Raw genomic sequence first — 27,825 nt, forward strand, 5'->3', positions numbered from 1 at the left:
TAGGGTTGGATATTCATAGCTAGATATATTCATGGTAATACATCTAAACTGAGCATTTCTAAATATACCCGTTTCATTGACAATTTGTTGCATTGTCAATCTTTGTTGCTGTTGTGTTGTCATCAATATGAAAGCCTATTAAAATTTCAATTATATAATGATGCCCTCTACTTTCTAGAAATATGTTACTACCACCCACGATCGGTCGAGTACTCATAGGATTAATGTGAAAATGCCCCGCACTTGGCGTACCAATAAAAAAACCACTTGTTCTCGCTGGTGGTGTGTGAAGCTGCTAGCGCTTTTAGAAGGTATAGGATTTGGTTTCTATTGTTTCAAATTGTATTGTACATTTAACATTTGAAATTTTATATTTTACGTAAATGAAGTACAGTTTGATGTAACTGTTTCTTCATTGCTGTAGTACCAATGCGATTGTCAACACCTGCTATACCACGAATCATAATTTCGCCAATTAGTTTCGCCACTCTATTCTTAAGTGGTGCTAGCTCATCCCCAGTCGCTTTTCTGATCCGTATGATATCTTGGGCCAGATTCTTTACTATGTTTTTTTTAAGTCAGACCAATTTGTACTAATTTGTAGGAGAGTTCTTTTTGCCCCCTTACTAACGGCTGACAATTCTTCTGCCATCTCTTTCCACGCTTTTACTACGTTTTCGTAGGCTTTCACTATTCGCATAAGTCCGATGACCAAACCCATTCTAGCTTCAAGCCCAGCAACAATGGCTTCCTTTTGCCTTTCGTTCAACCAGGGTTAAACTTCTTTGCCCTTAACTCTGCTTCTTCGCTTTCCCCATTTTTAAATAAATTTCGCGTTTATGAATAATAAATGTAAATATTACATAAAAACAAATGTAAATAAACACCAAAAACTGTAAATATATAAATACAATTTAATAGCTGATAAATAGCCGAGATTACGAAGTCGAAAGTGGAAAATTGCCGCTGTTTACAAGAAATAAATAACAGACCACTCTAAGGCTTAACTGAGCAATTGAAGTGACCCACTTTCCACCGATATTATCCGGCGTTTTTATCGGCTCCGGACGGGGGCGGAGCTTATATAAAAGGCCAAAACTACGAGAGAGCGAATTTACGAAGTTTCGGTAAAATCTCTCTGGAACGCGTTTTCTTAACTCTAGTTTGGGTCAGACTCGTTAATTTACGAGAGAACTTTTACGAGACCGGAGCTCTCGTTATTTAAACACGTTCCAGAGACGATTTTACTAGAATTTGTAAAATCCCGCTCTCGTATTTTTGGCCTAGGGGCTGTTCACAAATTACGTAACGCAGAAAAACCACTTTTTGGACTCCCCCCCCTCCCCCTCGTAACAAAGAGTAACAAATGGAAAGACCCCTCTTCTTAAATTACGTAACAAATATCGAACCCCACCCCTTAAATTATTATAGTAAGTAACAACTAATATGCTGGTAATAAAGTACAATAAGATCAGGTACTAAATTTTATTGTTTGTAATTATCATTTGAAATTACAACTGTATTTTTACGCAACACTTTATACCCATGGGTATGAAATTCTTCTAAACGTGAGTAAACCAATGAAAATACAAATGTTTTTAATAATTGTGACTGTTTCTAAAAATGGAGAAAATTTTATTTTACGATATTAAAAATAAGATGTGTTACGTAACATTTCAGTGAACTCTCCCTCCACCCACGTAACATTTCGTAACGCTTGCCAAAACCCCCCTCCCCCGTACCACGTTACGTAATTTGTGAACAGCCCCCTATTTGTTTTAAGCCCAGCCCCCCGTCGCAGCCAATAGAATCGCTGGATATTCCGGCGGGAAGCGAGTCACTTCAAAAGATAATTTTGCGTCATGCGTTATATCTTACTTGTAAAAAGCGGCAGTTTTCTAATTTCGGCTTCTTATCAGTTATTTTATTATCTATAAATTTCAATTAGTTTTTATATATTTGCATTTGTTTTTTACTAACGCGAAATTGCAAAAATGGGGAAAGCCAATACACTATTTTATATCCTTATTTGTGAGAGCTGCCATTTTATTACAGGTCTGATTTCAAACAGTGCATGCAAGGCCGCTTCACGCGGTCAAGTGCACGCAGGACTGGACTGGCTAGTAGTTGGCCCCACCGGCTACGCAGTCGTGTTGGCCCCATTTCACATTAATTCCAAGTTTTTCCTATTTGGCCTCCAATTTGAGTTGGCCCAGGGCCAGTCCGGGCCTGAGTGCACACGACGTCTCGAGCTGATGAGTACGTGCAGGAGCCCTTGCCTGTACTATTTTAAATTAGGCCTGTAATGAAATGGCCGACTTCGTAGAAGAGTGTATAGAAAAGACAGCGAAGGTGAGCAAAGGGCGAAACAATTTAGGGAAAGGGAAAAGGAAGCTATTGTTAGTGAAATTGAAGCGAGAATGGGGCTAGTGCAAAGAGGAATGGGCATAGGAACGAGATATGAAAGTGCCGAAGAAGTGACAAAAGCTTGGGAGGAAATTTCGAAAGAATGGGCAGTGAAAGGAGTGGAAGTCAAATACGAGCAAAAGAACTGGCCCACAAATTAGAACAAAATGGTTTAACTACAAAAGCATAGTAAAGAAAAAGGCCCAAGATATTATAAGAACCAGAAAAGTGATCGGGGGTGGATCAGTCAGTTAATTGGTGAAACTGCTATTCACGGAATAACAGGTGGTGATAATAGAATTGATACAATGGCAATGAAGAAACAGGTACATCAAACTGCACATCATTTACTTAAAATATTAAATTTGAATTGTTATAAATACATTACTTTTGCAACTATAGAAACCAAAACCGTCTGTAAGCACCAGTGGGTTTCACACTCCTCCAGCCACAACAAATGGTGTTTTTATTAATTCACCAAGTGCCGGGCGTTTTTTCGTGTCTCCATTAAATACTCCAGTACCGAGCGTGGGTGGTAGTGTTCCCCGAAATTTAACATCTTAAGAAATAAAAGTAGAATGCATCATTATTTATTTATTTTAAATTTAATTTAGCTTCCCGAATTGATGACAACAAAATGGCAAAAAAAATTAAACACGCAAGATATTGTCAATGGAAGTGGTATGTTTAGAAATTCTCAGTTTAGATATATTACTAACTAGTTGCAATAATTAAATAGTTGCAAGGGCTGAAAACCCACTTCCAGACCCACCTAGGCCAACAGTAGAAGTAAAATCCAATAGTGGTATTGTTAACTTTGCTCTTTTTGTACATTCCCTGAAAAACAGATTGATATAAACTTACAAGATAAGTAATAATTTGGTTTACATATTGAAGGTGATAAAAGAAGCCATAAGAGGCCGCGTACCATACCCGAGCCCTCCGAACTTACTTCTAGCAGTGCCAATGCATTAGATCAGGCTGCCCATTAGGTAGTATCAGGAACCTTGAATGGGCTTTTGGAAAGGATTCTCCAAGAAATGGTCACCCAAAGAGAGCAGAACTTCTTAATTCCTTTTCACTTCCTTTGGACAATTTAAATAAAATTTTGGTTTAATACATAATGCTCATGCTCCAGCTGAAAAGGACAAGATCATTTTCGAGCAGTATGTCTACTCCTTTAAAATAAAATTATTGAATATTACTAATTGCCTTTTCTCTAGCTTTCATATGTAAAAACGTCCCGCCACAGCAAAACTATTATTGTCTTATCTTATCTTTTGTCTAGTCAAACAGCTGGCCAGTTTTTTTTTACAAGGGAGCTGTCTCCATCTACCTATTTTTCCTCTATATAAGTTTGGCGGTAGATTTAATTTTTTCAAAGGTGGTTAACAGTACACCTACCTGTATTTTTTACCCATGGAAGTTATTTGGGGTTAGTTAACAATAATAAATAAAAACTTTATTTTAAGAATTAAAATATTTTTTATTATAGTGGAACAAAGGTAAGAAATCAAGGTGTAATACAAGGAATAACCAGATGTAACAATGATAAAAATGTATCGTGAGAAAATTACAAGAATTTTTGGCACATTAAGTTTTGGGAATTGCAGGTAGTTGACTTGAGATCACCAAACCCTGGACCCCTGACTACATCATTAAGAATTGTTGTAAACCTCGTTATAAAGAGGGGAGGAAACAATTTTAAAAATAAGAAAAATGTGAAAGTTATATTTAAGTTAAAGTAAAGGAATTAATAATTAATTAGAACACTTCCAAGTCCTTGCAAATTCCATTTCAAGCCAATTGGTCTACTGATTCCTGCGCTGTTCTAGGTTTACGACCAATTGGTTTAAAATGTTATTGGCACGAGCTTGTAAGCGTGGGTTGTGGGGCTCGGGGAGAACACTTGCACCATCTTGTCCATCTTCTACCATTGGCTCAGGCATTTCCACACCTTCGTCAAGGTAGAAGCTGTACAAAAAGGCGCAAGCGAGAACAAATTGACAAACTTTTTGAGGTTTATACAACAAATTCCCTCCGTAGTCACTCAACGCGCGCCATAGAGATTTGAAGAGACCATTGCATCTTTCGATGCCACTTCGGGCTCTTCTAAGACGACGGTTGAATCTCTCCTGCGGTTGTGTTCCCGGATGGAGAAAGGGACGCATCAGCCAAGGTTCCAGAGGGTAGCCCACTCAGGGCCGGCTTGGTGTTTTTCGGGGCCGGGTTCGAAATATACTTGCGGGGCTCTCGACTTTCGGATTCCATAACCCCTATAGCCTTGCCCTCCCTTTTACACATCAAATATTGCACTATTTTAAGTTTCTAACATTGGAAGACATTAATTTTATATTTCATAGTTCATTTATAGTTGTTACCTTTACCCTTTAAAATTGACATCTAGATCTTTTGGCAGAAAAATCGTTTATTACGTCATCAAACCCTAATGATTTCGCCACTTTATTTTCGATTGACAATAAGGCTAGTGATGACAGTCTCTCTTGGCTTGTAGTAATTTCCATTTTGAAAAAGATCATTCTGCTGAGGCTACTGAAACTGGAGTGGTCAACAAAATTTTCAAAGTATTACAATATTACGGTACAAATCAACCATGTTATTGTTAGTTATATAATTTAAAGTATCAATAGCTGTCAAGACTGTTACAGGAATAACATCTCTAAACAACTGAAACTCTTCAAATAATTCGTTCTAAATTGAACCTCACCATTGTAAACTGTTTTATCATGACCCATCTCATAACTAAACATTTTTTTTCGTGTCCTAACTTGCCTCTAAACTGGCTGAATATCCAATTCAATTACTATCTCTTGTTCCTTCTCAACAGCATTAAGAAAACCATTAACCCGATAATTTTGAAAAAAAATTACAATTTCTTCTAAATGTTTAGTCGCTATACGTCCCTTGCCACTTTTTGGTTTTGCATTAACACTGCTGACTATATTAACTTTGGTTTACATTTCGTACCAAATAATCAAACTAACAATTAAATCAAAAAAAGTAAATTCTTGAATTAAACCCTGAGCCTCGCTCTTAATTTTCACATCTGAAGCTCTTTCGGAAATCTCGCTTAGGGCTTTTAAAAAGGCCGGAATTTGAAATCTAACAGCTCTAACGCTCTCGGCACGGCATTCCCATCTGGTTTCCGACAATGGTTTCGTTGTTAAATTTTTGACGTGAAAGCGGAAAAAATTGTATACAAACTCTGCATTACACCGAAAAATGACACAGCCTTTACTGACGACTTTGCAATGTGACCGATCATTAGGTTCAGATTATGGCAGCCACATGGAGTAAAGAAAGCCCTCGGATATTCCCTTAAAAAACGCGACTGTACACCTTTATTTATACCTCTCATATTGGCGCCGTTGTCATATCCTTGACCACGGCAATCGGAAAGTTTCAGTCCATTGATAGCTAAAAATTCCGTCCGCGTTTCATATAAACCCAACCCAGTTGTGTCATCTACTTCCTAAAAATCCTAAAATGTATTCTTTAACTTCAGAATCGCAAATATCTACAATTCGAAAAATAATTGAAAGTTGTTCTTTATGGCTAACATCGGGAGTGCAATCTAATAAAATCGAAAAATATCTGGCAGACTTAATGCTCTCTAATATTTTTCCTTTGGTTTTATTCGCCATACTCATAATAACAGGGGCGTAGGAACGTTCTAAAAGTTGGAGGGGGCATAGATAAACGAAAAGGGGTCTGGAGAATGGTTTTTAATTTTTAATGGAGTATAGCTTCTCCGAATGCATGTGTACTTGTTACTACTATGTAAATTGGCGGGAAAGGACTGAAATTTAAACACAGTTGAGGTTCTATAAACTGTATCTGCTTTTAAAATGATAATTTGAGCCTCTTGATGATTTCAACTGACCAAAGGTTGGAGGGGGCAATAACATTAGTTGCCCCTCCCAGCATAATTCTAGGGAGGGCCATTGCCCCTCCTGGTTCCTACGCCCCTGCATAATAAGCTCATCCTGAACCGAATGAGACAAATAGTGGTTAGGAAACTTATTCTTTTGGTTTTTGGTAATGCGGTCCAAATGATCTTGCATAACAGGATCGAACCAAGAAACTTTCCGTTATTAGGCGTAAACAAAGTGTCAGAAGACCCCCTAAAGGTCAAATTGCGTTCACTTTAATATAAAATCACTTCTATTATTCTTTTAAATATATTTTTCCACCTCAAAAATTCACTTTTGATTAGTTTTTCGTTTTCTTCGTCTATAGTTTTTCCGGTTTTCAAATGGTTTTCCGTTTCTATCCAATTTTTCATTGCCTGTCGAAGACTTAAATGAACCCAGTCATCGAAGCCTTTCCCACTAAAAGACGTCTGAAAATCGCTAAACAACTTACATGAAAAGCAAAACACGGCATTTTGCTTTTTAGAATAAACAATGCACCTCCTCTTGGATGAATCTTAATTCTCTTTTAAAATACTAGACAGAAAGGCACTGATTTTCAGAGTTTTTCGGAAATTCACAATCGTCAATTAGCTTGGGTCCATGTTCGACTAAAAGTAGTCTATTCTTATCGTTCAATATTGGCCATTCACACGGATCATTTAGATTAACTTTCACCACCGAATCTTCCAATAGGTTTTTACACTTATCTGAGTAGACTGAGTTATCTAAATTTTGATTACCACTTGAAACTTTGATTGGTGACAAAGTTACGCGTTCGAACGATGATTCAATCGCGCACACAATTTTATCTTCTTCGACACCCGATGACTGAACGAAGTTCTCTATTAATTCTTCGTGAACCCTACAGTTTTCGTTGTTTATAAGTGTGCCGGTACAATTCCTTTTTTCGAAAATTTTTAAAAGTGCATCCTTCTCTTTATCGGCAATTTCTTCGTGCTTTCTTTTCCGTCTGTTCTTTTCTGCGCCGCTCGTATAATTTCTTCCCATATCTCTATCTTCACTTGTTGACATCTTGACCAGTCTAAGCCAAAGCGACTAATAAATTTGTGTTGTTGAAATAGTTGTGCCCGCGCCCCGCGGGGGAGTGCCGAATATTGGACACCTGCATTTTTGTTACCTTATCTATAACTGGATTTTCCAGGAGTTTCCCGTTAAATGCTAGAAAGTGTGAAAAACCGAGAAACCAGCTAGGGCCCCGCTGGCCCACTACGCTGCGGGGCCGGTTTATTACAAAAATTGTCATCCGCTTCGTTTGAAGGTTTCTTAGAAATTTTAGGTATGTAATAAAATAGGTGAAATGATCCCACAATTTATTTGAATATGAAAATAAATATTTTTCAAAATCATTTATTTTCTAATATAAAAGTGAAATTTGCAGGGCCCCTTAAATTCTAGGTAGCGCGGCGCCGGATGCGACCGAACCCTTTGCACCCGCATCACGCCGGCCCTAGCCACTGTCTCCAATTAGCCATGATCCCTCTGTATCCATCGAGGAGAGATCCGAGAGATGGGTCCTGAGGTCGCAATTTGCCCATATGCTTGAATCGTGAGTACTCCCAGGCCAGTCCGCCACAACGTCCAGGATTCTGGTGGTGGAATCGCAAACCTAATTGCAATAAATGTATAAAAATTGTGTAAATATTAGAAATATTGAAAAGTATCGTTAACTACACAATTTCAATATACAAAGTTATGGCTTACCAACTGGACGTTGATGGAGTACCGGCCTTTACGATTCAGATAAACATGTGAATCGGGAGTACACGGTTTTTGGATGGGGATGTGGGTACAGTCGATACTCCCAAAGCACCTAGGAAGACCTGCCTTCTCGATAAATCTAAGCCTTGTACGTAGGATCTCTTCCTGGGTTGATGGGAATTTGATGTAATGGTGCATGCGACTGTTGATAGCCGCTGTCACATGACGAATGATGCGGCTCACACTCGACTTGACAGTTCTGTGTCGATAATCATTCGCCGTGACCCACTGAATGCTCCCCGTCGCAAACAAATGCAAGCATATGAGGATCTGTAATAATTTATTTCATTATACAATTGATCCAATAGTGACTTTTGAAAGATATCAAAACGAAGAGAATCGATCTTCTTTTCGTTTTACATTATATGTGTACTTCAATTTAAATCGAAACGATTGGTCCTTCTCTTCGTTTTCTTATTAAGTAATAATGGCAAAGAAATTCTTACCTGCGTAGCAAAATCAATTGGACGACCTCTCTGTGTTTGGTGATCCAAATCAGGCCTTAGCGTTTCCCAAAGCTTTATAAATACCATTTTAGGTAAACGGTAATGTGCCCAAATCTCTTCATTACTTAAATACATAGGATTGGGTCTCTCACGATACATTCTTTCTCGCGGTACATCTGGTTAACATTATTTACAGCTTGATTTATCGCATTTGCTCCACGAAGGGCCAAAAGAGCAACGTACTCCGCCATATTTATTCCTCCTTTGGCTACCCACTGAAGACGCTGTTTTTTTCCCTTCAAATTCGCAAAAATATTCATAGTATTGGGTCACTCACGATACATTCTTTTCAGAGGTACATTTGTTTCGATGATCGTTTACACATTGCTTTATCACATTAGCTCGAAAAAATTACGCCATGATTTTTCGCCTCCGAAATAGTTTACGAGAGCTCAGTAGCTCTCGTAAAATAACGAGAGGGAGAGTATCTTAATTTTACGAGAAAAATGTCTCTGGAACTCGTTTTTGAAAAAGTCTCGCTATTTCACTAGACACGTCCCCTTTCTAGTTATTTAACCAGACTTTTTCCTCTCTGGAACGGGCCCTAGTCCGCTATCGCCTTAAATTTAGATGCCGTCAATTTGGACGAATTATATGGCAGACCATTTCTTGTAAGAAAGGTCATACGATGAAGATAAAGTAAATAATAATAATGAAATCCAAAATGATGCGGGTGAGTGTTTGTAGTGGAAATTTGGAGAAAGGCTGTTAAATCTGAGTTATCTGAGTGTAAAGATCCGAAGGCTAGCTGGCTTCCGAGAAAGCTTTACTTAAAGCCAGTTTTTATGTGGATGTTTGGTCAACCTAGACGTAGAGCTAGAATTATTATTCGTTACTGAAATTAGGTGAATATTCCCAGCTCCAAACAATATGCTTTTGTAAGTAAAATGGTAATTTTCAAAATTGCCCATTATTTTATTCCTTGTTATCATTCTAGTATTATTATAATTTACTACTAATTTTCATAATTTTTTAGTAAATTAAATTATTTATAGATTTCTAACTTTATTGCGGAAATCATGAAACATTTGACCAATTAAATCTGAGTTGGGTGGGAAGACATAAATGTTAGATAATTATAGAGGTATTAAAAATGCTTCCTCATCTTTGCCTTTCGGTGTAATTACAATTCAAAATAGTTGGAACAGAGCCTGACCTTTATTTCGGGTGTCAATAATAATTGTAACCGAGGGGTCGGTCATTTGGGAAAATCCCGTACCAAATTTGGAAAAAAATCCACAAATCCAAAATCCAAGAATTTTGCTCCCATAGACTTTGTATGACAAATCCACAATAAAAAATCCTGGATTTTAAAAAAATCCAAAATCCCGTACACAAAACAGGCAAATGTCCGACCCCTCGATTGTAACCCATTGATGCCTAATATGAGTTAACTCGAAACAATCTGGTTTGAAACACGCGTTAAGTTTTTAACGTTTGCTATTTTCTAACCAATTAAAAAAAATTGTACATACGGACTTTAAGGAAAAACGGAAAAACATACTTCTTTGTTGGGCTTAAAAATATTATAATCGGATTTAATTTTAATATCGGGAGGTGAAGAATAGGTCATCATGTCTTGGGATTTCATAAAAATTGGTGTGAATCCACGATAGAAGCAGTTTTTGGTACCAGTTTCCCTACAAGCGTCATCGAGAACAAACCCATTGAAATACGCATCCAGTCTCTGAGATTTAAAAACAAATAATGAATGATAAATATATTTTGAAAATTTGTAGATTTTTTTAAAATTATTAACATTATATTGGTTCGCGTTGTAGTCTCGTGCGTCGTGGGTTCAGGTTGACTGACATATTGTTAACTTTTCCATATTTAAAATTCATTCTACGTAACTTATTTTTCATTGATTTTATTTTTCGATTAATTTTTCGTACGTGGAATTATTTGTAAATATTTTCCATAAGAAATGGTTTAATAAAAAAAAAGGAATTCAAAACCCACTGATTTCCATTTATCACACATATTTTGATTTATCTACTTTTTATATTATCTTTAAAAAAGTACAAAAGTAACGTAGATTGGATTTTAAATATGGAAAAGTTAATAAAATGACAGTCAATATAACGTTATTTATTTTAACAAAAAACTATACTAATTTGTGTCCAACTTTGAATTCCGATAATAGACAAACAAAAGAAGCTAGGGAAATTTTGAAATCGACAATTTTGATCCATTGACCTAACTAAACCAAATACAGGGTGTTTCAAAAGGTTATGCAAAAATTTTAAGAAGTTGTAGGGGGTGAGTTGAGAAGTATGCCTGTTTTTTTTTTCCTATTTTCGTACGATGAGTTAAAAGAGCGGCAGAGCTTCGTAGTGTGGCCTACTAGCCCCTGGAAGCAGGCTGCCACAAGCACAAAACCAAGCAGCAGGGGTACGATGAATTTGCGAATGCGTGGGAAATGAGATAAATATAAAAAAAATTAGTAAATAAGAAATGTGCAATGAGTTTATTTAAAAACAGAAGAACAAAGTAGAAAAATGTTTGTTTTGTACAAGTTACAATAAATGTCCGAAGTTTCTTCCTTCATCTCTTACACAAAGACGACCGCGTCGAAGGAGGGAATCGCGTACAAGTTGAAATACTCCCGGTGTGTTCCGAATCTCTTCGGTAGCGGCGTGGTTCATTGCCACCAAATCCAAGTCAGAATCTACAGGCGGGGCGTATACCAGATCTTTCATCACTCCCCACAAGTCCAGCGGAGATAGGTCAGGTGATTTCGAAGGTCATAAGACTGGACCTTATCTCCTGTCCCTGTGGAAATCGCTGGTACAGTTATTCCCGGACCACCAAGGCATGGTGAGCAGGAGCCCTGTCGTGCTGCAACCACATTCGTCGCAGAGTCGCTAGTGGTACTTCAAAATGTTATCGTTCGTAATAAAAGTGTTTTTAATATTTTTCACCTAAAAGTGTTCTTATAAATTCCTATATTTTCTATGAAATTTCCTATAATTCCTATAATATTTTATAAAAAATCGATGGGAGCCTGAAGTTACCATATTGATGGAATGGACATATTTGGATGATGTTTACTAGAGGACCTTTAAGAAATATTGGGTTTCTACTCGCGCCTTTCCGCATAAAATGAGTGTAAACCTGCCTGAAAACGCGGTTTCTGGATACAAAAATTGAATGTAGACAAAAAATAAAGATGCCCATGGCCATGATTTTTATAATTCTTAAAAACGCCATTATGGGCTATCGAATGCCACCAACGAAAACCTTGTACTCCCAAAGGGAAGCAAACTTCGACACTAGGGGTCGCAGGGGAAACATTTTGGTTGTCCGTTAATCAGCGTTCATTTTGTCTTCCAAATATGCAAACATTGGGCATTTGGAAACACTGTAGGCCTTCCCTTCCAAAAGTAGCTTCGTCAGTGAAAAGGACGCTTTTAGGAAACAAGACCTTGTTCTGAACGCGCCACGAACCATCGTGCGAAGTCCACTCTCAATGGCCAATCCCCCCGGACCTAAAGCTTATACTCTTTGTTTGTGAAAAGGGTACTGAAGCTTCTCGTCTATGACCCACCAAACGGACGAATGACTGGCTCCCATTTCATGTCCTACAGCACGTGTGCTTGTTGACGGGTTGTCGTTGAAAGCCTCTAGCACCTCTTCTTCGAAATGAACATTACGGGCAATCCGTGGTCGACCTACTTCGTTCCTGTTCTGTAAAATGAACAATACGTTTGTAACGAACCAGTCGCAGAGAAGATCAAGTAAAAAATGAAGTAACGTACCCAGAAGCAGAATGTGCCTGGCTCACGTAATCGACGATAGACATTGGTAAAGGTCCGTGAGACGGGGAAGCTCCGGTTAGGTTACCTTTCCTGGTAGAGACATTGAGCAGCCAAAGCATTGCCATCCGCTAGTCCATACAGGAAATGAATATCCAGCAGTTCTTCCGAAGTGAACTCCATTGTTGCAGTTTGAAAGTGATGAGAAATCGCGGTCCATCACGACTTTCAATACTGTTTATGTTTACTTTTTACGCTGGTTACCTCGATTTGTTTACAAAGTCCTTTTTAACCTATCGCACGAACCCAAACCTTAATGTTCGCATTTCCGAGCTGCTTGGTTTTGTGCTTCCAAGGGCTAGTAGGCCACACTTGGAAGCTCTCTGGCCTTCTTATAACTCATCGTTGGAAAATGGAGAAAAAACAGGCATACTTCTCAACTCACCCCCTACAACTCCCTAAAAGTTTTCATAACCTTATGAAACACCCTGTGTTTAAATCCGTAGAAAGCCATTTCACATCCTTGTCAGAGGAAATTAAAACACCATGTATAGGGTTAATGTTTTAAATTTAGCTCCGGTATCATATTTATGAAACTAACTGTAAGTCCCATCAATAATATACACGGGGTTTTGTAACCTGTTCAACAATGTACTTTAACGTTTCTTCTTCGTACGAAGGGTTACCCGTCAATCTTTTAGCGACCCTATGCAAGTCCTCCCTTCAGCTAATTTTACTTAAAGTTCCTCCGTATCAATCTTTTATCAAGCTCAATCTTTTACTCGGCCCTACGCAAGTCGTCGCTTCCACCAATTTCAGTTAAAGTTCCTCCGTATCAATCTTTTATCAAGCTCAATCTTTTACTCGGCCCTACGCAAGTCGTCGCTTCCACCAATTTTAGTTAAAGTTCCTCCGTATCAATCTTTTATCAAGCTCAATCTTTTACTCGGCCCTACGCAAGTCGTCGCTTCCACGAATTTCAGTTAAAGTTCCTCCGTATCAAGCTCAATCTTTTACTCGGCCCTACGCAAGTCGTCGCTTCCACCAATTTTAGCTAAAGTTCCTCCGTATCAATCTTTTATCAAGCTCAATCTTTTACTCGGCCCTACGCAAGTCGTCGCTTCCACCAATTTTAGCTAAAGTTCCTCCGTATCAATCTTTTATCAAGCTCAATCTTTTACTCGGTCCTACGCAAGTCGTCGCTTCCACCAATTTCAGTTAAAGTTCCTCCGTATCAATCTTTTACTCGGCCCTACGCAAGTCGTCGCTTCCACCAATTTTAGTTAAAGTTCCTCCGTATCAATCTTTTATCAAGCTCAATCTTTTACTCGGCCCTACGCAAGTCGTCGCTTCCACCAATTTCAGTTAAAGTTCCTCCGTATCAATCTTTTATCAAGCTCAATCTTTTACTCGGCCCTACGCAAGTCGTCGCTTCCACCAATTGCAGTTAAAGTTCCTCCGTATCAATCTTTTATCAAGCTCAATCTTTTACTCGGCCCTACGCAAGTCGTCGCTTCCACCAATTTCAGTTAAAGTTCCTCCGTATCAATCTTTTAGCAAGCTCAATCTTTTACTCGGCCCTACGCAAGTCGTCGCTTCCACGAATTTCAGTTAAAGTTCCTCCGTATCAAGCTCAATCTTTTACTCGGCCCTACGCAAGTCGTCGCTTCCACCAATTTTAGCTAAAGTTCCTCCGTATCAATCTTTTATCAAGCTCAATCTTTTACTCGGCCCTACGCAAGTCGTCGCTTCCACCAATTTTAGCTAAAGTTCCTCCGTATCAATCTTTTATCAAGCTCAATCTTTTACTCGGCCCTACGCAAGTCGTCGCTTCCACCAATTTTAGCTAAAGTTCCTCCGTATCAATCTTTTATCAAGCTCAATCTTTTACTCGGTCCTACGCAAGTCGTCGCTTCCACCAATTTCAGTTAAAGTTCCTCCGTATCAATCTTTTACTCGGCCCTACGCAAGTCGTCGCTTCCACCAATTTTAGTTAAAGTTCCTCCGTATCAATCTTTTATCAAACTCAATCTTTTACTCGGCCCTACGCAAGTCATCGCTTCCACCAATTTCAGTTAAAGTTCCTCCGTATCAATCTTTTATCAAGCTCAATCTTTTACTCGGCCCTACGCAAGTCGTCGCTTCCACCAATTTTAGCTAAAGTTCCTCCGTATTAATCTTTATTCAAGCTCAATTTTTACCCCACCCTACAGTCAATTTAAGTTAACGTTCCTCCGTATCAATCTTTTATCAAGCTCAATCGTTTACTCGGCCCTACGCAAGTCGTCGCTTCCACCAATTTCAGTTAAAGTTCCTCCGTATCAATCTTTTATCAAGCTCAATCTTTTTCTCGGCCCTATGCAAGTCGTCGCTTCCACCAATTTTAGTTAAAGTTCCTCCGTATCAATCTTTTATCAAGCTCAATCTTTTACTCGGCCCTACGCAAGTCGTCGCTTCCACGAATTTCAGTTAAAGTTCCTCCGTATCAAGCTCAATCTTTTACTCGGCCCAACGCAAGTCGTCGCTTCCACCAATTTTAGCTAAAGTTCCTCCGTATCAATCTTTTATCAAGCTCAATCTTTTACTCGGCCCTACGCAAGTCGTCGCTTCCACCAATTTCAGTAAAAGTTCCTCCGTATCAAGCTCAATCTTTTACTCGGCCCTACGCAAGTCGTCGCTTCCACCAATTTTAGTTAAAGTTCCTCCGTATCAATCTTTTATCAAGCTCAATCTTTTACTCGGCCCTACGCAAGTCGTCGCTTCCACCAATTTTAGCTAAAGTTCCTCCGTATCAATCTTTTCTCAAGCTCAATCTTTTACTCGGCCCTACGCAAGTCGTCGCTTCCACCAATTTCAGTTAAAGTTCCTCCGTATCAATCTTTTATCAAGCTCAATCTTTTACTCGGCCCTACGCAAGTCGTCGCTTCCACCAATTTCAGTTAAAGTTCCTCCGTATCAATCTTTTATCAAGCTCAATCTTTTACTCGGCCCTACGCAAGTCGTCCCTTCCACCAATTTTAGCTAAAGTTCCTCCGTATCAATCTTTTATCAAGCTCAATCTTTTACTCGGCCCTACGCAAGTCGTCGCTTCCACCAATTTCAGTTAAAGTTCCTCCGTATCAATCTTTTATCAAGCTCAATCTTTTACTCGGCCCTACGCTAGTCGTCGCTTCCACCAATTTTAGTTAAAGTTCCTCCGTATCAATTTTTTAACAAGCTCAATCTTTTACTCGGCCCTACGCAAGTCGTCGTTTCCACCAAGTTTAGCTTAAGTTCCTCCGTATCAATCTTTTATCAAGCTCAATCTTTTACTCGGCCCTACGCAAGTCGTCGCTTCCACCAATTTCAGTTAAAGTTTCTCCGTATCAATCTTTTATCAAGCTCAATCTTTTACTCGGCCCTACGCAAGTCGTCGCTTCCACGAATTTCAGTTAAAGTTCCTCCGTATCAAGCTCAATCTTTTACTCGGCCCTACGCAAGTCGTCGCTTCCACCAATTTTAGCTAAAGTTCCTCCGTATCAATCTTTTATCAAGCTCAATCGTTTACTCGGCCCTACGCAAGTCGTCGCTTCCACCAATTTCAGTTAAAGTTCCTCCGTATCAATCTTTTATCAAGCTCAATCTTTTACTCGGCCCTACGCAAGTCGTCGCTTCCACCAATTTTAGTTAAAGTTCCTCCGTATCAATCTTTTATCAAGCTCAATCTTTTAATCGGCCCTACGCAAGTCATCGCTTCCACCAATTTTAGCTAAAGTTCCTCCGTATCAATCTTTTATCAAGCTCAATCTTTTACTCTACCCTACGCAAGTCGTCGCTTCCACCAATTTCAGTAAAAGTTCCTCCGTATCAAGCTCAATATTTTACTCGGCCCTACGCAAGTCGTCGCTTCCACCAATTTTAGTTAAAGTTCCTCCGTATCAATCTTTTATCAAGCTCAATCTTTTAATCGGCCCTACGCAAGTCGTCGCTTCCACCAATTTTAGCTAAAGTTCCTCCGTATCAATCTTTTATCAAGCTCAATCTTTTACTCGGCCCTACGCAAGTCGTCGCTTCCACCAATTTTAGTTAAAGTTCCTCCGTATCAATCTTTTATCAAGCTCAATCTTTTACTCGGCCCTACGCAAGTCGTCGCTTCCACGAATTTCAGTTAAAGTTCCTCCGTATCAAGCTCAATCTTTTACTCGGCCCTACGCAAGTCGTCGCTTCCACCAATTTTAGCTAAAGTTCCTCCGTATCAATCTTTTATCAAGCTCAATCTTTTACTCGGCCCTACGCAAGTCGTCGCTTCCACCAATTTCAGTTAAAGTTCCTCCGTATCAATCTTTTATCAAGCTCAATCTTTTACTCGGCCCTACGCAAGTCGTCGCTTCCACCAATTTCAGTCAAAGTTCCTCCGTATCAATCTTTTATCAAGCTCAATCTTTTACTCGGCCCTACGCAAGTCGTCGCTTCCACCAATTTCAGTTAAAGTTCCTCCGTATCAATCTTTTATCAAGCGCAATCTTTTACTCAGCCCTACGCTAGTCGTCGCTTCCACCAATTTTAGTTAAAGTTCCTCCGTATCAATTTTTTAACAAGCTCAATCTTTTACTCGGCCCTACGCAAGTCGTCGTTTCCACCAAGTTTAGCTTAAGTTCCTCCGTATCAATCTTTTATCAAGCTCAATCTTTTACTCGGCCCTACGCAAGTCGTCGCTTCCACCAATTTCAGTTAAAGTTTCTCCGTATCAATCTTTTATCAAGATCAATCTTTTACTCGGCCCTACGCAAGTCGTCGCTTCCACGAATTTCAGTTTAAGTTCCTCCGTATCAAGCTCAATCTTTTACTCGGCCCTACGCAAGTCGTCGCTTCCACCAATTTCAGTTAAAGTTTCTCCGTATCAATCTTTTATCAAGCTCAATCTTTTACTCGGCCCTACGCAAGTCGTCGCTTCCACGAATTTCAGTTAAAGTTCCTCCGTATCAAGCTCAATCTTTTACTCGGCCCTACGCAAGTCGTCGCTTCCACCAATTTTAGCTAAAGTTCCTCCGTATCAATCTTTTATCAAGCTCAATCTTTTACTCGGCCCTACGCAAGTCGTCGCTTCCACCAATTTCAGTTAAAGTTCCTCCGTATCAATCTTTTATCAAGCTCAATCTTTTACTCGGCCCTACGCAAGTCGTCGCTTCCACCAATTTCAGTTAAAAATCCTCCGTATCAATCTTTTATCAAGCTCAATCTTTTACTCGGCCCTACGCAAGTCGTCGCTTCCACCAATTTTAGCTAAAGTTCCTCCGTATCAATCTTTTATCAAGCTCAATCTTTTACTCGGCCCTACGCAAGTCGTCGCTTCCACCAATTTCAGTTAAAGTTCCTCCGTATCAATCTTTTATCAAGCTCAATCTTTTACTCGGCCCTACGCTAGTCGTCGCTTCCACCAATTTTAGTTAAAGTTCCTCCGTATCAATATTTTAACAAGCTCAATCTTTTACTCGGCCCTACGCAAGTCGTCGTTTTCACCAAGTTTAGCTTAAGTTCCTCCGTATCAATCTTTTATCAAGCTCAATCTTTTACTCGGCCCTACGCAAGTCGTCGCTTCCACCAATTTTAGCTAAAGTTCCTCCGTATCAATCTTTTATCAAGCTCAATCTTTTACTCGGCCCTACGCAAGTCGTCGCTTCCACCAATTTCAGTTAAAGTTCCTCCGTATCAATCTTTTATCAAGCTCAATCTTTTACTCGGCCCTACGCAAGTCGTCGCTTCCACCAATTTTAGCTAAAGTTCCTCCGTATCAATCTTTTATCAAGCTCAATCTTTTACTCGGCCCTACGCAAGTCGTCGCTTCCAAAAATTTTAGCTAAAGTTCCTCCGTATTAATCTTTATTCAAGCTCAATTTTTACCCCACCCTACAGTCAATTTAAGTTAACGTTCCTCCGTATCAATCTTTTATCAAGCTCAATCTTTGGCAGGCCAAAATTTCCCAATCACCAACTCAGCCTACTCGCGAATATTACTTAAGAATAACGAAAAGTGCACAAAGGTTTTAACCCCTTCGTCTCAAGTCTGGTTTGTTGCACAGTGATCTATTTAAATAGACATAGGTGACGCTACAGCACTTCGAGGGAGGACGAGGAAAGACGGAATTCTCCGACAACATAACTTGAGAATTTAAGCTGACGGAGAAAGAATATTTGCTGAGCGCTTCGAAGGAGAACAAAAGTACTAGAGTCTAGTTATATAGATTCAAAATAAGCTGTTCATAATACAGTTGGCTATAAGAGTAGATATATTTATTTTAAATATCAATACGAACGAAATCGCATCAGTGATGTTGTATTTTTAGATAATCACCTTTTTAAACAAAGAAAAAAAGAAATCCGTACAACAACCAGGTTATACCCGATGGGCTGATCACTCCGCGTAATCGGTGTACAGAGCCGTACCTTTGACTGTACTTATGCGATTACGCGTAATCTTTGAAGTCCCTGCCTTTGGCAGTGCTAATCTAAGCGTAATCCGGTGTACAGACTTTCTAAGAGTGGTTAGCCCCTCGGTTATACCACTTTTCAAAATTAGTTTTCAGTTGTGAAATCTAGCTATTCTTTGGACATGATGGATGCTCAATAGTTTAAGGTTGACGTATAGCTTAATAAACGGACCCTGTTTAACGACAAAAAGTATACATAAAGCTTACTTGGTACATCCAACTTCGGTAAAAACTATGACGTAGACTGCAAAACATCACTGGGATATTTCTATCGCAAAGATGGGATAAACAATAATCATCTATTTAATTACAGCGTGTCCCTTGAATAAATAGTTTTTACGAATATTATTGTTCGGAACTTGGTTATTTACAAAATATTTTGGTATTGGCGGAATTTATGGGAACCGTTCGCCTCCAAAATAATAATTCCTAAATTCAAAAAGCACGCGCAAAAGATGGCCAATTTCAAAGGAGTTACAAAATGTTACTGCAAAGAGATGATCCACCAGAGCTAGTACTATTTCAAATCTACACTTCGTCTTTTTTTTTGTTAATATTTTATATAATAAAATTAAAAACCCTCTTTCAAAATTCCGATTATTGAAGAGGCCGCCTATTTCTGAATATTTTGACATTGGTGCTAAATCCTGCTTTCGTCGAAGGCACTCTGACCCTCATAATTACATTATTTTATAGAACAAAAGGAAATAAAATTAATTAACTAAATAATTATACCAAGAATGTAATTATTTATTTTTAGGAAGAATAATTATGCTGAAACTGTCCTCGGGTACCATTGTCTAATGTTTGAGTAGCTTGTGCAATTTTGTACGTAACTCCTTCAATTGCTTAAGAAGCCTACGTTTCAGACATACGATATAATACTGGACGGATTCGATATTTTGGTTGTAGCAGCATACTGGCAGACAAAATGGTGGCTTGGATGAAGAAATGAAAATCGAATCAGCGAATTTATGTTTTATAAGTAAAAATAATGACATTCTTGATTACTATTAAATTAACAGTAAAGTATTATGAACATAAATAAAAAACAGTGTATAAACCATAACAATAATTCTTGGGCTATACCAACCAAAAACCAAATTATTATAAATATAAATTATAATTCAAAACAATTATAACGTAGTAGGAACCGCGAAGAAAACGGATTTCGATGGAAAGTTAATTTTGGATACATTACAATAGAGCGTTCCATAAAACCGATGTGGTGTGCTTTTCCCCTTTTGAGTTTGGAGGAGATGATGCTTTGGCCGGCTTTCGTGTGAGAGAAGAATATAATAAAAATAATAATAATAATAATAATAATCATCAGCTAGGCTAATACCCAAGGCACCACCATCTAGCGACTTATTTATCTGTCAAACCTGTAAGAAATTGAGAGCAGTAGATTTTTAGGAGTAGCGTAGTTGCTAGCCTAGGCTTCACTAATTTCCGGCTTTCCGCGCCGTTTTTCTTATTTTAAATGATTTTTATAATAAATGTATGATGGCAAATAAGCAAAATACTAGTTCCAAATCCACGGGTTTAAAAAGAAACTTAGATCATATTCTTAACCCCAAACATACTTCAACACCCAGGGTCCCTCCTACAACTCCTAAAAGGTACGTCTCTAAAATATTCGTATAAAGACAGGACATGGGCTGAATTATCTTAAACCAAAGAATAACAAACGTTGTTAGTCCTGCTGAACTAGCTCTATAGTCTGTATGAAAAGTTTGGCCGGTTTTGGGTCGATTTTATAGAACGCTCTATTAGCAAAAGCATGAATTAAGAAAGAAATCAGAAGAAAATTTACTTCGCTATAATTTGAGGGTTTGTAGAGATTAACATAAAAGTAAGGACTTAATAATTACCTGATATTGAGAAAACGAAACAGAGTCTGCAGGTACGGATTATTATCATAATAAGTCTCCTACAGGAAAACAAATCAACATTAGGTTCTATGTTCATTGCCTATCTTTACCCATTTCATAATTAAGGCACGAGAGAACGATATTTGTTTTTACATATTAAATTATGCGGTTTTAAAATTTTCACTTTTTCTCAATTTACGTAGTGAAATAGAATAACTACTCTTCAAACAAAGACAAAGATTAGTTTTCAATGGGTCAGATAATAATTTGTTAATACTTAATTGAATTGGTTTGCTACTAAAAACGTTTTATGCAATTGTACGTGAAACAAATAAATCAAGCAATCGCAATGAACTAATTATGCCTCTGAGAACATAATGACGTTTTTAAATCGATGAGTAGGTTGCTTCTCTTCAGTATCAAGTCACAAGAAACAACTTAATATACCTTTAAAATAATAATTATTTGGAAAAAAATACTTACAAAATTAACAAACACTGTGATTGGATTTATTGTGAAGTTGCCGTTCCTGAAAATGTAATTGGTCAGAACAGTCTAATGGAATGAGATTAATAAATACGATGTTTGGAAAGTTTTTTTTCCAAAAAAGCAAAAACACTCCAATGTGGTGTTTTCATATCATTGTTTCAGAATTTAACCAAGTGTCTATCTAATCTTATTTTAGCCAGGTTATTGGAAACCATGCATAATATTCTTTAAACGGTAGAAAACCACACATTGAACTAGTAGATTAAACGTTTTATTATCTAGCTTTTGGAAAGAGGTTCAATAAAATATAAACGCAATCTCATTATTCGTCAAGGGGTACTTGAAAGACATAAAATTAGTTAAACAATATAAACTTCTTCATCGGCGATTAAAAAAAATGGTTAATAGACTTTACCACATAAATAACTAACATACTTTGGAAATGCTGTACATTTAGCCATGATTCCTTTTTCTGCAAAATACGTATTTCAATTGTCTTGAATAATTTTCAGTCAGCTTATATTAAAGCTGAGAATATTTCTTAATACTTTGGGGGATTTCAGAATTTCCCCAAATTCACCTTATGGTCCGCTAGTATGCTCCTTATCCTTAAAAGTGCAATTGACCCGTTATCTCATTGGCTCTATAATACTTGCGAAACGACAGACGAACTAAGAGTGAATGGTGACCGAGGATCGTTTCAACATATTCATTCTCCCTATACATAAATACATTCTACGCACAGTATACAGTTCATCTAATTGTTTCAACTAATACATTCAGAATATTAGCAGGCCGTGTGTTGGGAAACGTTTGGAGGCCCCAGGAGTGTGAACGTTGAGGCTTGGTGAGATCCCTCATCTGCTATGATAGTTGACTTGTGCTGCTGCACTTTTAAAAAATGCGGTAATGGCCAGCTCATTAACAATGACGTCTTACAGACTTAAAGAATTTTGTCTGTTAGTCTCTTAGACGCCAATATATTAAGCGCTAGCTCACAGAACCGATGTGAAAACAAAAGCATTAGGTGATAACCACTTCAACAGGAGACACAGTCCACCTATAATACTGGAGTTAGGACTTTTGAAAACGCAATAGAGATTGATCATGTATACTTAGATTTTGTGAAGAAAGATTTTGATTTAATTCTGGATTTCAATAGTTAATTTTTTAAATAAATAGCTAATTAGAAAGATTTTAATTCAAATAGTTCGATTGTCCCATATTCGTTGATATTAAAATTTCGGCCATAATATATGTAATGACGTTTTATGGTCTATTTAATTTACACATTGAAATTGAAGTTCTTAAGTTTATATTAGGCCTATCTTCGAGAAAAGAGTAATGCAAGGACCGTATGGGACCCGAAAATTATTCCTCGAACTTTCACACTATTCAATTTCCGTGTTATTGTCAAAATCCCGCTAAGTAGTGGATTTCTCTGTAAGGATATTTTATTAGGGTTTTTCATGAGGACTAGCCCCCCTTTAGAAGTGTATATTTAAGAAAAGATCAGAAATTTCTCATACCCACTGAAATTGTTAGTTCTTTCCAAAAAACTTCAGTTGCCGTTATTTGCACCCATTGTGATTAGTCTTATGATCCAGTGTTAGAACTTTCGTGCGCGCTAAGAAACTACCCAGAGAAGAGAACGAAGTGTGTATCCAACACGTGAACTAAACTTTAATATGAGTCTCCCGCTTTGAGTCGGAAATTAAAATGTTTCGTGCCGCAACTTGTAACTACTTAAAGTGACCCGGCGTTAATCTCCACCACCAGCGATGGAATGACCATCACCTTTTTTTGCCTTCAAACCCTTCAGTGGGAAACAAAAACATTAGTAATGAGAAGCAAAATTGAATATGTGCACTAGCTGCTATCTCGAAAGTGTTTTAGAGCCCAATAAGGAGATTACTTTTTGTAACTTAACGAAAAGCTAAAGGAGCTCTGGATTGGTTGACTTCCAAACAGAAAATCAAACTTAAATAGTTTATTAAAGCTATCTTCATAAGGAGCTTTAATTCTATAATGAATACCATAACGTAAGTAAGTAAAATAAATTGTTGCAAGTACTTACCTAAAGTAAGCTTTAGTCTCAAGGCATTCGTGTCTACGTGATTACTTTTACTTTCTGATTATTTTTATAATTCAGCTTTTCGCAAGAAGCACTTAAAGTTGAATACAACTTTCGATTGGTAGAATCTAAAAAACGTTATTTCATTTATATCTCAACACGTAATGATTGCGCTTCCTGGTAGTATAAATTGTGGCAGAATTGTAAACTTGGGCTCTGATATACATTAAGAAAGCAAATAAACTGTTAAGAATGGCCTATTGCTAAATAAAAACTCTATAATATTTATAAATAAAAACTGTCACATTCATTTTAGAGAGGACTTAATATTATAAAATCCAGTGAGAGAAACAAAACCTATGCATTTCATTATGAAGCAAAATGATTTCAAATAGCCAGTTACAGGGACAGGTGCAGGTGCAACTTAATGTATTTGTTTATAGAGCCGAGTTGTTTTTTAACTCCAACTTTCGGTGTATTCAAAACTTCTAATTGACGAGTTAAAGATGTAAAAGGCTTATTAAAACCAAGCATTTCAAATCAAATTTACTTAATTCAATAACCTCATACAAGGTCTACGAACACTTTTAATAATTGGATATTTAAGGCTTGTGTCGCTCAGTAGAGAAATTATAGAGATGAACTGCGAATTTCAAAAACTATATATAGATGGTTTCGATTCAATTGTTTTCGATCGAATGGGAAGATTGCAATATGTTTTGTATTTTGAACTCCTCTTTACTATGTTACTTGTTTATCATATCTGTGGAACGAACTTACAATGATACATAAATAAAACATGATTTGAATAGAAAGTTTTTATTTATACATGTATGTAACTTTCATCGATTTTATAAAAACAAGTAGCAACACGATTAGAGATTAAATTAACTTAGTTTTTCAACATATTCGGAACACCCTCTGAGTTTCTTTTCGCTTCACAGTTCAATTCAATACTCCATAGCTATAGCGTACTTTCAATTGTATGTCTGTACTGTTGATATACACATTAAATATGTCATTTATTTCATTTCAAATTAAGTTTGAAATGCTTTTCTATAGCTTTTAACGGTGCAGATTGAAATGTTCTTATCGTGATTAATTTTTCCATATGAATCTGAAAAGCACTTTGGTTTTCCTAAAAACTATAATTGCTTTAGTTGACCATTTTCAATAAGTGTTAATAAAAATAAACTTGTGGCGGAAACTGCAGCACTTAAATACATAAGCTAAAAGCTATTGGTCAGTGTTTTAAGAAGTGGAAACCTAGAAATACGCCTTTAGGGCTTTTTCTCACACTACTAGGAAATATACCCTGGAACGTTTTATGATGCAAAATGGCGTCTTTCAAAACGACCACTTTAAATATTGTTAATTTATTTATAACCTCTTCAACTCTAAAGCTTTTCTGTAAATGAGGCTCAAATGGAAAATATATTAGTTAGTTTTCATTTTGAAATAAATTACGATATTTAACCGAAATTAGACCATAATATATGGTAAGCCTTTGCCATAGTTCTCGGCTTGTACAACCAGAGGTGGGCACGCTCTGAGCTCCAAAGAGTGCGCGAGCTCTACTCTCCTGCAAAAAAAGAGAAAAGTGCTAGCTCCACTCTCCTGCAAAAGAAATGAGTGCCTGTCAGGCAAAAAAGAGAAGAGCGTGAGCGTGAGCTACACTCTCGGGCATAAGAGGAGAAAAGCGCGAGCGCGATCTTCGGACTCTGACATATAAAGAAAAGAAGAAGAAAATAAAAATTAAATTCCACATCTCACTGAAGAGGTCATTAACATATGGTCAAATGATATGACATGGTTTCATTTTTCTATTTTACTTTGAGACGCGGCTCTTTGAAATATTCAAAACTATTGAAATGGACACCGAGGACATTATCACAAGGAAATTGACTTAAAAAATGGAGACAAATCTTTATATTGACAACACAATACAAAAATTATGTTACTTATTTTATAAAATTAAAAATCAATTAATTTCTATTAATGCATAAGTTATCCAATTTTTATAAAGAAGAATAATAAAACCAAGAAAAAAGCGTAGCATTTCAAGGATTATATGACTTTGTAGACTGAGGTGTCCCTGCCAACTGGTTAAAGTTTAAATATGCCGAAATTAATGTCAAAATAATAACGGTTAAATACGAATATTTGCCGAGGTTGAAGTAAAAATATAAGAATATATCCCTTGGAACTTCGAAGGCGGAACACTGGATGGAAACACTATTTTTGAATAATAATCTTTTGTAAAAATATCGTCAACATTTACATACAGTTATTGAAATTTGTGCCAGTAAATTCAAAATAACATTCAAATTCTTCAGTTTCACAAAATTTGTTAATTTCATTTGAAAGCACAAGCTCATATAATGTTCACATTAAAAAAAATTGTATAAATATCATGGAAAAACGCAGCTGCTATAGTACCAGTTTCACTAAAAGCCTCATCGAGAACAAACCCGTTGAAATAGGCATACAGTCCCTGAGACTTGAAAATGAAGAATGAAGAATAAATATCTTTGAATTAGTTTAAATATTTATTAGCAACTGTTAAATTAGGTGAAAAGGTAGAAAAGTCCATAGTACAAAGGTGGTTAAAACCTACACCCAAAAAATTTTAAGTTATTATAAAACTTACGAAATACTCTGACAAATAGAGACCCGTTCACACATTTTAGGCATGAAGTTGCAGTCTTTATTTAAATTTAATTTAATTTAATTTATTATTCATATTTTGATATTATGTATTCATTGTCTTATAATCAATTTGATAAATTAATATTCTAAACTGTGAAAAACTAGCACAACAATTAATTCTCAAACCAGGTTTTATTTAAATACATTATAAAAAATTAATAAAATCCATAATTTTTTTCAAAAATCAGTCTTAATTGGTTATTTAAAGTTTTGCACGGCATTAGAATTTCTAACACTCTCAACTCATGAGTTTGACTTTTTGTCAAGTTGAGCAGATAATAACTTTTCTAAAAATTCATCTTGGGCCTTATTTTCGTTAACTATAATCTAGTTTTGCTGTTCCGCAGCATCTTCTGTAAATTGGGTTAACACCCTTGTCCGCATATTTTTATTTGATTGACAATCCACAGAATTCCTGTAATGTAGCATACTTTATAAAATTTCCCTTGACAATTTGTCAGCTACATTTTCTTTTGGGCCACATACGGATTGAGATTCCGATTTGATAATAATATAGTATAATATTAAAATGACAAAAAATAAGAACATAAAATATTTTCTACCATTATCTTTCACAACTTTTGTTTTTCTCATAATTAATAGTGTCCTCATTATCCTTATATTTTTCAAATAAAAGAACAGTTCCGCTTTTGGCCTAATTTAAAATTATTTCAATTTTGTATAATAAGTTCTAAAATACTAATATATATATATATATATATATATATATATATATATATGTGTGTGTGTGTGTTTTTATTTTAATTTTTGGTTACTAATATACTGGGTGTTTCAAAGGTTATGTACAAATTTTAAGGAGTTCTAGGGGGTTAGTTGAGAAGTATGCCTGTTTTTATCCCATTTTCCAACGATGAGATAAAAGAGTGCCAGAGAGCTTCCAAGTGTGGCCTCCTAGCCCCTGGAAGTAGGCTGAAACCAAAGGTCGATATTAAAACAAAAAGTATACCTTTGGCCGAACACCTATTGTAATCTGAGGCCTCCCCTTTCTCCCTATTGGAACTAACCAATCAGGCTTTAGCTTTCCACGTCATATGTTTTTTTTCCAAAATAGTACGATCCGACACTAGCGATCCCAGCGTAGATTCTTTGCAATATCGTCCGTTTGAATAACTTTAACTAAGCCTTTGCTATTTGACGTTATGAGTTATGACTGCCCTAGTTTCAAAAGTATGTAGTCCTACATCACGAAAATCTTTAAAAACTATGAAAGTGTTACATTGAGTTTGCTGGTTTTGGCAATCCGAATTTTTCTTCCGCGGCATTTTATTAATATAAATTAAATTCGCAAATCGAAATCCTACTTACAGTAACCATGCTGTAACCGACAAAGAAATATTTTTTGAAAAGTAAGACTCGTGACCAATATCCGCGAATAGTGTTTTAAAAGAAAATTGTAAATTCCCTAAAGATTAAATTTATATATTAACTCCGATTCAATACGAATTTAAATTTAAAGGCGATTTAGTTTTTCTGTAATTCTCCTAGGAAGCAAAATCTATCGGCTCTATATTTTAAAGCATATTTTCGCATGTTCCTGTGCGATGACCGTCAATAGTAACCTTACGCAAAGGGGGATGGAAGCAATTTGGCCCTGAGAAGGGATCTCTCAGGTTACATGGAGCAAGTTTTAATATCCACTTTTGCTGAAACCAGTAGTGCCGCCAGGATATTTCCCAAGTAGGCACCGATGAATTTAGAGCCCCCCTATACGCAATAATTTAAATCGATATAATTTCACGTTTTTTCTTTTAACTAAACTCTCCGTTTTGAAAGAGTTCACCGTGTTTCTTATTGCAAAATTATGTGA

The sequence above is a fragment of the Leiobunum rupestre genome, chromosome 4 (genome assembly GCF_980474605.1).
Source record: "Leiobunum rupestre chromosome 4, qqLeiRupe1.1.hap1, whole genome shotgun sequence".
Lineage (NCBI taxonomy): Eukaryota > Metazoa > Arthropoda > Arachnida > Opiliones > Sclerosomatidae > Leiobunum > Leiobunum rupestre.